The sequence below is a fragment of the Epinephelus moara genome, chromosome 7, assembly GCF_006386435.1.
Source record: "Epinephelus moara isolate mb chromosome 7, YSFRI_EMoa_1.0, whole genome shotgun sequence".
Taxonomy (NCBI): Eukaryota; Metazoa; Chordata; class Actinopteri; order Perciformes; family Serranidae; genus Epinephelus; species Epinephelus moara.
This window is the reverse complement of record NC_065512.1, coordinates 38,889,460-38,900,014: the sequence shown is the minus strand read 5'-3', so window position 1 is coordinate 38,900,014 and position 10,555 is coordinate 38,889,460. Positions and strand designations below refer to the sequence as shown.

At 54.0% G+C, this 10,555-nt stretch overlaps 1 pseudogene; it reads left to right on the top strand.

Moving 5' to 3' along the window:
* The first annotated feature begins 8,740 nt into the window (after nt 1-8,740).
* Nucleotides 8,741-9,759, top strand: LOC126392673 (uncharacterized; annotated as a pseudogene).
* Nucleotides 9,760-10,555: the final 796 nt, after the last annotated feature.

Here is a 10,555-nt window from a genome sequence, read left to right as displayed (position 1 = left end):
TGTGTGTGTGTGTGTGTGTGTGTGTGTGTGTGTGTGTGTGTGTGTATATGTACTTTTTTTTTTTTTGTATTTGCCACTAGACACGTGTGGCGGCTTTTCGGGGGTCGAGCCATGTGAAGGAAAAGCTAGCTAAAAAAAACTTTAGTGCATGCATTGCAAGAGGTATAAACAAGATGACGGTGAGGAAGATCACAGGATTGGAGTTAATGTCTAAGGATTTTATAACGTCTGGAGTTCTGACTGACTGCTTTGGAAAACGTGGAGTCACGGTAAGAAGTATTTCTTTGGCGGTTTGCATCAGTTGTGATGACCTCTGACTGTATGGTGTGGGATAGCATGAGTTTTAGGTGAATACTTTAAGGCCCCAACATTTATATGGGTTGTGGTTTATTTTTAATTTTGGACAGTCATTTTGGCTGCTCTATTGAATAGCCGGGCTCCCATCAGATAAATCCTGTGCTGCAGAGATCTCTGGACTTGGGGATGTGTGTCGGACTGTATGTCAGGGTGGGAGGGGTGCAACAGGTGTTCATGAGTACTGCTGTGTGGAGTGATAGATGTGTTCAATGCGAGAGAGACACTCGTTGAACTTTATTGCAGTCAGTGATGATGTTCATATCAAACAGCTACGTTTCTGTGACAGATGTTTGTGAATACTGCTGCTTTTGGTATGGGCATAGTTGATGACTTAGTACCTGCCAATTTCTGTGAGTTGCTAAACGCCCTACCTGTCTCTTCCCTACCTGGCTGGCGCGTTTTAGCGCTCTTTCCCTGCGGCAGACTGATGCCTCTGTAGTGCTGTGGGCGGTCAGTAGAGCACACATCAAACCATTGAAATTGAAAACAGACAGAGCAGCTTCAGGGTTTAGTCTGTTGGTCCTGCAGACCGCTAGCTTGCCCAACTCAAAGATCTTCTCCTCTGTGTAATCTTCCTCCAAAAAATGCTCACTGCAAACCCAGGAGTCACTGCTCATCAGAGGGCTCTCTCGCTTGAGAGCCGCTAGCCAGTGCAGCAGTACTGTTCTCCGTTTCAGCGGCAGTTCATGGAAATTGACTTTTTTGTCCTTAGCTTTAACCCTGTAAAACTAATTTTTACATCCAGGAACAATACAGTAGTGGCCTCCCTTTTGTTGTCTACTGTCCTGTGGCTCCTCGGTCTCCATCGTCTATCTCTATCTTTATCTGTCTTCGTCTCTCACTGTCTCTATCTTTACCTGTCTCTGTCTCTCACCGTCTATCTTTCACTTTTTATATCTTTCACTATCACTATATTTCACTGTCTCTATCTGTCACTCTACCGTTATATCTCTCGAACTCCAAACAAACCAACCCTGTTACGTCACAGGTTATAGTACTGCGAAATGGTGACACCCTTGTCATGAAAGATATAACGGGTCTTCTTTTTTCTTTTATATGTTTACGTTGTGTTTCATATCATAGGCCCACAAATATTTATCTATATCTCATATTTATCAGACTTTGATCCTCTGCCTGACCCTCCTTGTATCTGAGGCTTATTTAGAACAGTCTTGGCTATTTATTTGTCCTATATCATTAGGCCACCATTAATATTAGCAGGGGATTGTAAACTGTATGTGAATGCATGAATGGGTCAGACCTATGCAGCACTGGATTTAAAATCAACTGTAATAAACTGGAGTTTCTGTGCTTTGATTACCTGCTGTGAAACAACATGACCCTCATCCATTTAAAATGAACATTAGTTCTTTTGAGGTCATTTTGATGAAAGTAATGCAAAAGTAGTGTCATGGGTAACGTATTACTCTACACAGAGAGTAATGTTGTAAATGATGGTATTACTTTCAAATGAAGGTAACTAGTCGTATGTGATGTATTACATTTTGAAAATAACTTGCCCAACACTGATTATATCTGCATGCGCAATGGGTCCTCTTCCCCTGAGTAAGCCATGTTGTTTCTACAGTGAGAGTAGGTGTTTCTGTGATGATCTGGAGAATGCAAGAATGAGGCCGATCACAGAGTTATATCTCACACAGGCTTCGCCCTCTACTGGACTCTATGGGTATAATCTCCTCCAATCGCGTGCACGCGATGGCCCACTGAAAAATTTGCATGTACGTAGCCGGCCAATAGGACATGCCTACCTTACCCGCCCTCTTTGACGGGTATATAAGCAGCTTTGTCCATAGCTGCCTTCATTCCTTTTACTTTCAGCGCCGGCAGGTGCCCACTGACACAACCACCTCCTAGGATGCCGCTAGAAGAGATGAGACACTGCCCGGCCTGCCCCAGCGGTTTCCTCGCTCCGGCAGACCCGCACCTTCTGTGCTACGAGTGCCTCAGCAGGCAGCACGCCATCGCCGGGCTTGAGCGGTTCCCGGCCTGCCCGTGCTGCAGAAAACTTCCCCGTGTCTGCCGCCAACAACGAGCTGACTTCTTCTCCAGCGCCGATCAACTCGCCTTAACCCTCGACGAGAGTGACGAGGAGTGTTGCTGGCCGGCTCGGCTTCAGCCTCCTTTGCCGGCCAGTGAGCTGTGAGCTGCCTCTGCCAAGGTTTCTACGGCCCGGCTCATCCACCCCAACCTGTGTTCGTCTCCCCGGCGCTTCCTGACATATGGCAATGTGTCAAGGCGCCGTGGCAGGAGCCGCTGAAAACCAAAGCAGCACAGAAAGCCGGATTTTGATAAAATATTCCAGCTGGGCGCGCAGCTGGCCGCAGCAGCGAACAACTTGGGTGTGCTGGGTGTCGCGACTGCGGCTTCGATCCTGCGTGACGCCCCCCCTTCCCCCGACACGTTGGAGTATCTTGGCCATGCCGTCGGTCAGATCAACAACCTGATCCAGGGAGTCGCTACTGCCGCAGGACGCGTGATGTCCCTGTCTGTTGTCGGCTCATGCCACGTCTGGCTAGGCCTCACCGCCCTCCCCAGAAGAGACCGAGAGGACCTTCTGTCTGCATCCGTCTCACCAGACGGCCTCTTTGGCTCCCTCACTACGGTGACGCAGCGGCTGAAGAGGCTGGAGGAGGAGAAAGTGCAGCTGAGCTGTCATCTACCGCTCGCTGCCACTGCAAAAGTGAAGAGGGATGACAAGCTGCCCCGCCATAACGCAACGGCGAGGAGGAGAGAGCGTCGCCAGCGCAAGGGTTTCCCCCCCTCAGCAACCCCGCAGCCAGCCCCACCAGGGCCACCCCAGCAGCGCCCTCCGCGGGACCCAGCACGGCTCGTCCCGCAGCACGCAGCACCAGCAGACCCAAGATGAGATTATCCGGCTCTTGGGGTGCACAGCAGCCAACAAAGTGACTGTTGGCGGGAGGGGCGACGCAGGCAGGCTTCCTCGCCGCCCTCCCCCGTTATTGTTCATATGGTTGTCAGGGTTGTGTATGCAAATGTTCTGCTTGTGCTACTGTGGGTCATTATGCTTGTGTTCAAGGTAAAAATGTTTTTATTAAAACATATTACACCACTGAAAGAGCAAAATCCTCCCCTTCTACCCCCTCCATGCTCCTGGCTTTCCGCGCGGCTTCGACCGGTGCAGCCCCCACTGCATTAACCGGCGACCTGCTGATATGTGCTCCACTGTTTCACCCCCGTGGCGGGCCCCGGACACGGGCCCCCCGGGTCGCAGTTACACAAACACACGCATACAACACACCCTCTGCCTCCGTTGAGAGAGACTCAGCAGAGCGGAGTACTGTTGTTTCTTCCAGCCGGGAAGACTCTGCCGTTGTCCCCTCATCTGTGCGCTACAACCGGCAGCGATGCGTAAGAGATAAACACTCCCCGATGGTTGTAGCAACTGCATGGCTTGCTCCACGCGCTGCTGAGCGACACTGTGTTCCTCTCACGGTCGAGCCAGCACAGCGCGTTTGCTGGCTGACTAGCGATGGTTCTCACCGCTAAGCCTGCAATTACGGCGGCAAATGCAATCATCCCTCATGCCGGCATGACAAAGCTGGGTTAAAGACAATCAATAGAATGGTTGTTATGCACCACGCGCGCCCCGACCATAACATTGGCCAGCTGGCTTTTTGCTCGCTTAACCCGCACCGTTGTAGTAGAACGGCCGGGTTAACACGGGCAGTCTCCCCGTCAAACAGCAGAGGCACCAGTGCAGCTGATGCCTTCTCCCATGTGACAGGTGTGTAGGAGAACTACGGTAGCCGACACAAAAATGTGAATGGCACTATGTAGAGCCAGTGTTTGTTTTTTGCATTCTCTGTTACTGTATGTTAGTATGTATTTCTACATCNAGAGCCAGTGTTTGTTTTTTGCATTCTCTGTTACTGTATGTTAGTATGTATTTCTACATCTTCACTAACCAGTGGATACTTGGTCAAGAACCCCTGAGGATCATGTTCTGCCAGGACAGCTGTCATGGCGTCAGAAGTGCTAGATGGACAAGTTAGACCAATTTTAGTTGGCCCAAGTTAAATTTGGCAAAGCACCATTTAGGTAACAGTGTGTACCTGACACCATCCTATATACTGTGTCTCTCTCTGTTCACTTCATCACACATAGCTTCTGCATGTAGCCAATGTTGATCCGAGCTGGTAATAAACGTGCATTAAGAAAGAACGAAGGTTACCATATTGTAACCCTAGTTATATTAGCACTGGCGGAGCCCTCTACTGGACTCTATGGGTATAATCTCCTCCAATTGCGTGCACGCGATGGCCCACTGAAAAATTTGCATGTACATAGCCGGCCAATAGGACGTGCCTACCTTACCCGCCCTCTTTGACGGGTATATAAGCAGCTTCGTCCGTAGTTGCCCTCATTCCGACCAAACTTCAGCGTAAGGCGAAAGAGCAGCAGGGCCCTAAGTAGACGGCTCCGCCTGTGCTAATATAACTAGGGTTACAATATCGTAACCTTCGTTATATCTCACACAGGCTTCGCCCTCTACTGGACTCTATGGGTACAGTAGGCAAAGCCCGATCTATGTACTCCCTGCCGCGGGAGAGGCTCCACCCACTGACCAAGCCAGCTACCGGTTAGGTACCAAGACCCAGTCACCAATTTATTGATCTTAGCCGCCCTGCGGAGTGATGATGGAACCAACTCCATCCCAGTTAGCATCACCTGGCTAGACTGGGTGAGGTTGTGGTCTAACCTCGCAGGGATCTCAATCATAAGATGCCACCTCGCCAATCGTTTCTTAGACAGGGCTCTGCCGGCCGTCCCGTCACCATAACACACCAACAACTGGTTGGTGTTCCTGACAGTGACCGTGCGGTTGACATAACATGCCAATGCACGTACAGGGCATAGGAGGTGCAATTTCGCCTTCCTCGCCTTCCTTCCACACAGTTCGCTCACTCTCTTGGCCGACGTCAAAGCAAGCAGGAACGCTGTCTTGAATGACAACGCCTTCAAGGAGGAGCGCTCCAAAGGCTCATAGGGGTCCCTCATGAGGGCCTCGAGCACCAACGGCAATTCCCACTGTGGCACAGAAGTGCGTGCCACTGGCCACTGCCTTCTGACTCCCTGCAGGAACCATTTCACCAGAGGGTGGGCGCCCAGTCCTTCATGGCATGATGAGATGGCTGCAGCGTAAACCTTAATGGTCGTGTGAGACAGCCCCCTATCAACCAAAAGCTGTAAAAAGGAAAGAGTGTCCCCCACTGGACACTTCAGTGGATCCACTCCCATTTCCTCGCACCAACGCTGGAGCCCAACCACTTAGCCTCGTAACAGGCAACGGTGGATCCAGCTCTAGCTGTATGCTTGTGTGTATGGTTTGCACCACCCGCGCAGACAGTCCAGCCCGCATCAGCCTGTCCCTTTCAGGAGCCAGGCCTGAAGTGGCTGACCCAGGACTGGCAGCGCCTGTATTGCACCTGCCTCCTGCGACAGTACCCCCCAGTATTGGGGGATGGGCCACGGCTGGGCCACCACCATCGGGGTCAGCTCTGCATAGCACGGAGCTGACCGCCGGTCGGGGGCCACCAGAATGACCTTCAATCGCTCCAGTCTCACTCTCTCCAGTAGCTGGGGGATGAGGCGGAGGGGAGGGAATGCGTAAAGTAGCCCTCTTGGCCATGGCGCGTGTGCAAACGCGTCCACTCCCGACGGTCCTCCGGCCTCAGGGAGAACCACAGCGGGCAGTGGGCGTTGGACCTGCTGGCAAACAGGTCCACCGTCGCTTTCCCGAATCTTTTCCAGACCTGCTGCACCACTTCCGGTTGCAGCCTCCACTCGTTCTCCAGGGGGCCGCCCCTGGACATGAGGTCGGCCCCCCTGTTCTCGAGCCCTGGAACATGGAGGGCTCTCAGAGATAGTAGGTGCTCTGAGGCCCATGACCACAGGTTCTCCGCCATCACTAGCAGGGCTGTGGAGTGTACGCCACCCTGTCTATTGATGGATGTGACCGTGGTGCGGTTGTCGGTCCTCACCAACACATGTCCCCTCTTCAGCAGGTGAACGAAGTGTTGGAGAACCAGGAACACTGCCTGTAGCTCGAGGAGGTTGATGTGACGGTCCTCCCCAGGAGGCCACACACCCCCTACCGCCCTCCCCAGGCAGGTGCCTCCCCACCCCATCAGGGAGGCATCTGTGAACACCGATGTATATGAGGTCACTCGACCCAGCAGTGTCCCAGCCAACAAACCTTGTGGGGACCCCCAGTAACGCAGGTTGCCCTGCACCGTTGGGGGGACCGTCACCAGCTGAAACTTCTGCCTCTTGAGGTCTAAACGTAGGCTGGCGAACCACCTCTGCAGGCGATGCATGTGCAGCAGTCCCAGGGGAACCGCTGGGTGAGCCGCCGCCATGTGTCCCAGAGCCTGCATAACCGTCAAGGCTGTAACTCGTGGACCCCGTTGCAGCTTGAGAATCTCCTGCTGTAGGGCCGTCCGTCTGGACTCAGACTGACAGAGTTGAACACAACCCCCAAGTACTCGGCCTGCTGGCTTGGTTGGGGGATGCTCTTCTGCCAGTTGACAGCAAAACCACGTGAAGTATCAGCTGGGCTGTGTGAAACACGGCACATTGTTCTGACCTGGCCATTACGATGAGGTCGTCTAAATAAAAGAAGACCCTCATTCCTTGGCTGCGCAGCGGCTGTAGCGCCGCGTCCACACACTTGCTGAATGTACGGGGGCCAGGGAATAGCCAAATGGGAGCCTGTTGTATTCGTACGTTGTTCCCTGGAACGCGAAATGCAGGAACTTCCTGTGTTTTGGCGCCACCTCAACGTGAAAATAGGCGTCCTTCAGATCGATGGTTGTAAACCAGTCGCCCGGCTGGACCAGTTCCAGCAGCCTCTTTACTGTTAGCATGCGGAACGTTTTGCAATCAATACGCATGTTCAAGGCACGAAGGTCCAGGATGGGTCTGTAACCTCCCGTCTTTTTGGGAACCAAAAAGTAAGGGGAGTAGAACCCCCGGTCTCTATCGTGGGGAGGGACGACAGGTCCTGAATTTCCCCCTTGAGAAAATCTACCTCCTGCTGTGAGGATAGATCGTTCTCCTGTATGCCTCTGAATGCTGGGGGGAGCCTGCAGAACTGGAGTGAATAACCTAGTCTGAGGGTCCTGTCCAACCAGTTTGTTAACGCACAGCTGTTCCGCCATTCCTCGTAAAACAACGTGAGAGGACGTGTAGGCAGCTGTGGAGCGGCTAACAGAAAACTGTGATACGCCAATTCGGCCCTCTCCGCCACCAAACCCACCATAAAGGGGAGTTTGGCCCATGGGGGGCCCTCTATGAAAGGGCTGAGTCGTTCCTGAATGCACCAGGCCCGTTGTCCGAGCCGACATGGCATCACTTGAACGCACCGTTGTGCTCCGGCTCGTCACAGTCTCTGACAACATCCCCACTCCCACTGCTATTAGATCCGCCTGTGGAATCAATAGCGGGGGAATGAATAGGAACGCTCAGCTCAGCGTTACGGTACTCGTGAAAAAGAGGGACGCTTTTTCTTTTGAAGTTATAAGTGTCACGGACCGAGGCAGCCTGCCCAACTCGGCAGCTGTCAGCACCAGTGCAGCTATCGGCACCAGTGCAGCTGATGCCGATAGCTGCCCCGTGACTCGGAGGTTAACAGCTGGCTGCTTGCTCGCGATGTCGGCAGCTCCTGGCGGTGTTAAGCACCGAGTTGAACAGGCTGCAGCTATCGGCACCAGTGCAGCTGATGCCGATAGCTGCCCCGTGACTCGGAGGTTAACAGCTGGCTGCTCGCTCGCGATGTCGGCAGCTCCTGGCGGTGTTAAGCGCCGAGTTGAGCAGGCTGCCTCGGTAGCGTATTGATTGCAAAACGTTCCGCATGCTAACAGTAAAGAGGCTGCTGGAACTGGTCCAGCCGGGCGACTGGTTTACAACCATCGATCTGAAGGACGCCTATTTTCACGTTGAGGTGGCGCCAAAACACAGGAAGTTCCTGCATTTCGCGTTCCAGGGAACAACGTACGAATACAACAGGCTCCCATTTGGCTATTCCCTGGCCCCCGTACATTCAGCAAGTGTGTGGACGCGGCGCTACAGCCGCTGCGCAGCCAAGGAATGAGGGTCTTCTTTTATTTAGACGACCTCATCGTAATGGCCAGGTCAGAACAATGTGCCGTGTTTCACACAGCCCAGCTGATACTTCACGTGGTTTTGCTGTCAACTGGCAGAAGAGCATCCCCCAACCAAGCCAGCAGGCCGAGTACTTGGGGGTTGTGTTCAACTCTGTCAGTCTGAGTCCAGACGGACGGCCCTACAGCAGGAGATTCTCAAGCTGCAACGGGGTCCACGAGTTACAGCCTTGACGGTTATGCAGGCTCTGGGACACATGGCGGCGGCTCACCCAGCGGTTCCCCTGGGACTGCTGCACATGCATCGCCTGCAGAGGTGGTTCGCCAGCCTACGTTTAGACCTCAAGAGGCAGAAGTTTCAGCTGGTGACGGTCCCCCCAACGGTGCAGGGCAACCTGCGTTACTGGGGGTCCCCACAAGGTTTGTTGGCTGGGACACTGCTGGGTCGAGTGACCTCATATACATCGGTGTTCACAGATGCCTCCCTGATGGGGTGGGGAGGCACCTGCCTGGGGAGGGCGGTAGGGGGTGTGTGGCCTCCTGGGGAGGACCGTCACATCAACCTCCTCGAGCTACAGGCAGTGTTCCTGGTTCTCCAACACTTCGTTCACCTGCTGAAGAGGGGACATGTGTTGGTGAGGACCGACAACCGCACCACGGTCACATCCATCAATAGACAGGGTGGCGTACACTCCACAGCCCTGCTAGTGATGGCGGAGAACCTGTGGTCATGGGCCTCAGAGCACCTACTATCTCTGAGAGCCCTCCATGTTCCAGGGCTCGAGAACAGGGGGGCCGACCTCATGTCCAGGGGCGGCCCCCTGGAGAACGAGTGGAGGCTGCAACCGGAAGTGGTGCAGCAGGTCTGGAAAAGATTCGGGAAAGCGACGGTGGACCTGTTTGCCAGCAGGTCCAACGCCCACTGCCCGCTGTGGTTCTCCCTGAGGCCGGAGGACCGTCGGGAGTGGACGCGTTTGCACACGCGCCATGGCCAAGAGGGCTACTTTACGCATTCCCTCCCCTCCGCCTCATCCCCCAGCTACTGGAGAGAGTGAGACTGGAGCGATTGAAGGTCATTCTGGTGGCCCCCGACCGGCGGTCAGCTCCGTGCTATGCAGAGCTGACCCCGATGGTGGTGGCCCAGCCGTGGCCCATCCCCCAATACTGGGGGGTACTGTCGCAGGAGGCAGGTGCAATACAGGCGCTGCCAGTCCTGGGTCAGCCACTTCAGGCCTGGCTCCTGAAAGGGACAGGCTGATGCGGGCTGGACTGTCTGCGCGGGTGGTGCAAACCATACACACAAGCATACAGCTAGAGCTGGATCCACCGTTGCCTGTTACGAGGCTAAGTGGTTGGGCTCCAGCGTTGGTGCGAGGAAATGGGAGTGGATCCACTGAAGTGTCCAGTGGGGGACACTCTTTCCTTTTTACAGCTTTTGGTTGATAGGGGGCTGTCTCACACGACCATTAAGGTTTACGCTGCAGCCATCTCATCATGCCATGAAGGACTGGGCGCCCACCCTCTGGTGAAATGGTTCCTGCAGGGAGTCAGAAGGCAGTGGCCAGTGGCACGCACTTCTGTGCCACAGTGGGAATTGCCGTTGGTGCTCGAGGCCCTCATGAGGGACCCCTATGAGCCTTTGGAGCGCTCCTCCTTGAAGGCGTTGTCATTCAAGACAGCGTTCCTGCTTGCTTTGACGTCGGCCAAGAGAGTGAGCGAACTGTGTGGAAGGAAGGCGAGGAAGGCGAAATTGCACCTCCTATGCCCTGTACGTGCATTGGCATGTTATGTCAACCGCACGGTCACTGTCAGGAACACCAACCAGTTGTTGGTGTGTTATGGTGACGGGACGGCCGGCAGAGCCCTGTCTAAGAAACGATTGGCGAGGTGGCATCTTATGATTGAGATCCCTGCGAGGTTAGACCACAACCTCACCCAGTCTAGCCAGGTGATGCTAACTGGGATGGAGTTGGTTCCATCATCACTCCGCAGGGCGGCTAAGATCAATAAATTGGTGACTGGGTCTTGGTACCTAACCGGTAGCTGGCTTGGTC